Source organism: Plectropomus leopardus, chromosome 22, assembly GCF_008729295.1.
Source record: "Plectropomus leopardus isolate mb chromosome 22, YSFRI_Pleo_2.0, whole genome shotgun sequence".
In the NCBI taxonomy this organism is placed as follows: domain Eukaryota; kingdom Metazoa; phylum Chordata; class Actinopteri; order Perciformes; family Serranidae; genus Plectropomus; species Plectropomus leopardus.
In genome coordinates, this window is record NC_056484.1 from 2,671,808 (window position 1) to 2,676,778 (window position 4,971).

Consider the following 4,971-nt stretch of genomic DNA (forward strand, 5'->3'; position numbering starts at 1 on the left):
AAACTAACATTGATTCACATTCATCTGTTTTTGAGCTTTGTTTGCAGTCGTTGCAGTCGTATTGCTGTACAGTTAGACAAAAATTACAACAATACTGGAAAAGGCTGCCCTTATTAACCCTTAAAAATCTTAACAAATGTTAACATTCACATCATATAGTCTGAACCTTAATTATAAGCTGATGAATTAGGAAAATGTTCAGATAGTTGTAATTGTGAATCCAAGATATAAAAAATTCTTCATGGCTACTAGTGCCAAAATGGCTGCAAAGATAGTTACATCAAAACAAAATCCAATATATCCAATATATTGTATCACTTCAACTCTATTTCTAAATAAACTCCAACTTGGAGGATCCTAAACTTGATTATTTAAACTTTTATGAACTGATCCCAATTATCAACAATCCAAAGCTATTAATTTTACCATCATAGAAGAAAACAAACACATTTTTATATTTGAGAGGCATGTTTGCCTAAAAAAAGCCAACAAACTCTCAAGCAATTTATATATTTTAAACAACTAGTTGTTTAATAAACTAACTGTTCAAGCTCTTACGTAATGGATTTACCATTTTGTAGTTCTGTAATTAGTTACATTTAATCTGGAATGGATTGGAGACATTTTAGCTACAGATGCTAACATTCTGTGCTAGCTAACACTTTTTTGCAAAATAGTAACGTAACAGTCGTTAAAAAGAATTTGTTTTTCGTGTATTCTGATCTGGATCATCAGAAATTACAGGGAAATATCTGAGTTTTGACTTAAGCTAGCTCATAACATCCACACAGTGCTCTACAGTGTTAAGTTAGCATACAAAGCTAATCACAGCTAGACGCAGAGCTCCGCTGCTAACTAAACAGGTGATCAAAGAGCTGATCTGACAAATTGATTACAAATATAACGAGATGGGTTCTTTTCCTCGTGCCATTCTGCTTCCCCAGACGAGTTAAGCTGCACTTTTTTCTAGCAGAGCTGGACAATTAGCAAGCTACTGGGAGTCTATAACAACGGGAGATTAGCTGAGGATATTTCCCCGTCTTTCTTGTGACTTTTTTTTTTTTTCCAAATATCACTCATGAAGAATTTGTGTTTATTTTGAGTTCATATCTTAACGCCGATCATTTAGAATTTATGAATAACAAGTAATAATAATGTGGTGGTGATGACTTACAGAGTTTATAATAGTTTGGAAAATGATTTTGAGTTCCTTATGATTTGACAATGAGTTGAATTTCAAGGTCGTTTTGGCGACGTTTTGAAATTCATAATGATTTGTCAATGAGTGTGACTTTGTGCTGATGTGCTGTGTGTTTCAGGGAGAGCTGCAGCGGAGCTCCAACTGTAAACCTCTCTGGTTTCTAACCTGCTTATCGAGGGCTTACTGTACATGGTGCTATCTGTTTAAAGCCATCTGTACAGAATATACCTTTCCTCTTCCCCTCCTATACCTTTCTTACACACCGACACTCAAAATTCTTAACTTAAACGCCCTTTCCTCTATTTGATTAATCTTTCAGTGTGGCTGTGCCTGCCATCTCGCAGTAATGGTGACTCGCCAGGAACAGGCCATATATGGAGTTTCCTCCCTGCCATATTGGGGATTTCTTCCCTGCCATACGTGGAGCTTCCTCCAGACCATAGTGTTTCCCAGGAGCCGTAAATATATTTAAAACAGGTCAATTAGTGTTAACTGTACGGCCACATGAGGCCCCAAAATCTGTGTTTATGAGTTAAGAACTGCTCGCACCAAAATTTGCTCCCCATTCATTTAAGAAATGTTCAACAGAGGATTCGAGACATGTTAAAGGAATTTACAATTGGAGATTTTGAGAATAAATTAATAATATTATGAGAATAAAGTTGCAATATCAAGAAATAAATGTAAATTTACGAGAAAAAAGTTGTAATATCATGAGATTAGACTTTGAAATTTACCAGAAAAAAAGTTGCATTAATATGAGATTATACTGGTAATTTCTTGAGAAATAAAGTCACAGATTTAGACTGGAGAGAGGCGTGATATGGTTTAAATAGTGACAAAGTATGAGAAAATCACCAGAAGTGATGGATAAATCTTCGAATAGTCAAAATTATGAGATAAAATGCTGAAAAGATTGGACAAAACGTGGAAATAATCAGCGGGGGCTTTTATATCAAACTCTCCGTTCTCAATCTGTGGCTTTATTTGACTGCACAGTGAAATACTACAAGTATCAGAGAGGAACAAGTATTGCTTTGTTTACGAAAAGTGATCAAATTTAATGACAGTTGAGTCAAGATGTGCAATTCCCCTCCCGCCCCGCCGTCCGCACAAATGACCAAGTCATTCTGCAGCCCGACCCAAAACCAAAAATCCAACAATAACTATGCGCTGTTCAAAAAAATTAGTTAGGCAGCACTTTTAGCATGATTTCATACATGTGAAACTAAGATTATATTTTAAAATAATGGCAATTCAAGAGATACAATTTAAATGACTATTTTTTTGCTTATTCTTAAAATATTGAGCAGCACATCCCCACAGTTCAAGTGCCTGTTAGTGAAGCAGTCAGAAGATTGAAAAATCAAAACATCAAATGAAATTATTCTCATGTACATTTATTTAAAAAATATATTTATCACCCCCATAACCCTTTAATTTTCACCCAGAACCGAATCCAGGAATAAAAGTAAGACCATCTGCGAGTCCTCTTTTTTGTGGGTCACCTGCAGGGTTCTTGCAGTTACGTGACCCGATGCACGACTCTGGAGTACAGGTGGGCGAAATCATTTTAGAGCCTCAAAATGCAGGAAGGCTAAAACATATTGAAACATTATATATTTTAGATCTTTATGTGCAGCATAGTTAATAATATACTTTGCAGGATTTTCCTAAAAAATAATGCATAAACCCGTACAGAAGTAATCCCTCTCAATCATCACTTAAGAACCACCAGTCTTTTTATGCAAGTTATAATAACTCGATTTCGACAATGTAGACATGTTCAAACATGAAACTTTCTCAAATTAATCGGATTTTTGCCCAGCCCTATAAGAAAGCATTTGATGCGAAAAGTGGTATGATTTACAGTTTTTGGAATGCTGTTGCTACCCTGCCAGCCATGCTTGCTGTCGCACTTTATACCTGAAGTCCTGCACACACAACAAGACTCAAGCTTTTTATCACAGTATGCAACAAAATTTCAGCTTGCAAAATCCGATCTGACTGCACTTTCAAAGACACAAGTGGACACAACTCTTAAAGAAACCATTTATCCTTTCACCTTTTTACCAGAGACCAATGACAAGACTTAAATCTATAGTACTAGTTTAGCCTAGCCTAGCACATTCACTAGAAGCAAGTGGAAACTGTTAGCTGAGTTTTTCTCGTTTAAATCGGAAAGCAGAGTTAATAATCACAAACCTTTGACTTATCTGTGCTTTGACGGAGACACTTGTTCTCCATCACATTCCCACAGCTCCCTTTTTTCTTAACAACTTCGCACAGTAGACTAATTTGTCGAACACGATCTACCTGACATGTGATCCCCTTTCTGAAGCACAATCAACGTACCAGTGCCTGTATCCACGACAACAAATCTACTGCGTTTATCTCGCTTTTTATTCCCGACTGAAGAACCCTGAACACGAGCTGAAACCACAATCACGAATCCCAAAGTTGTACAAGTCCACAGTGCCCTTTAGCACAGAGGTAAAGAATGTATAGTCTATGTACAGCACATTACAGTAGACTCTATAGTCTGTATAATATATATTATGGTAGAATGATGTAGCTATAGTGTAATATATGAAGTATTGTAAACAATAAAATGTATACAGTAATATTTTGGTAGACTGTAGTCTATAAAAGTCTTAGCCGTGTGATATTCGGTCTTTGTAGACAGCCGCACATCAGCTGTTTTACTCCTATATCTAAAAGCCAGGAGTTTATATATATTTAAGGAGTAATGTGATGTCACGAATGATATCTCACTTCATCATGCAATTCATTTATTCTAGTCCCAAGAGAACTTATTTTTGTTCAGTTAGATCTTACTAACCCTCCTACATTAAGACCTAAAAACAGAATTAAATCCCACCAGTGTGAATCTGAATCCCTTCTCATCCCTTATTCAGTATAGTTTAGTGAAGCTTTTAATAAAACCCCTTTTTACAAAATTTAATATCTAATTCAAGACCACATTACTCGTAAATCCAGGTATTACATTGTCTTTTAGAAGCGTGGTTACGTTCGTAACTCCTGGTAAAGAGTATTTACATCTTCTCAGACCTAAAAGTTATTACTGCGACGATCACTTTAAACTTTGTATGATTTAATTGTGACATTAATAGCAGAATAAGACCTTCCTGTTTTAACTAACAGGAATGTGCACTTACAAGGTTATGAAGTGAGCCAGCTTGAACTTTTTTGCTGAACCTTGTTGATTTCTTGTTGCTTTTAGTGCCCCCTAGTTACATCGACTCTTTTTTCATGTAGCTCTAGTTTTGTTCAAATCTGCAAACTCATGTTTTATTTGCTCTGGCAGATGCATCTGGTCCCCCTACTCTTTGATTTCTTTAGACGAAGTTGCTATCAGTATCAAATGAACTTGATGGTTCGTTTGATAATTGACGATTTTCTCTAAAAGCAGAATTGAACTTTTGAAGCTTTTCTTGAGAAGAAAGATGTTTTCTGTTTATTCTGGTCTGTGCTGCTGCATTAACAAGGACTCAGAGCAGTAGATATCGGTAGATGGATAACACAGTCAGACAGAATTAACTGAGTCAGACCTAATGGCAGACTGAAGACTGAAATAAGATGTACTCACTAAAATGATTTCACCTTTACTATTTTGTGCGGTTATAGAAATTACTCCCAAACTAGCAAGAAATTGGGAAAAAGTGCAGAAAATTGGCGCCAAAAAACCAAATGAACAAAAACAAACAAGGAAACTACTTGGAAACAGTGTTTAAAAATAAAACTAATTC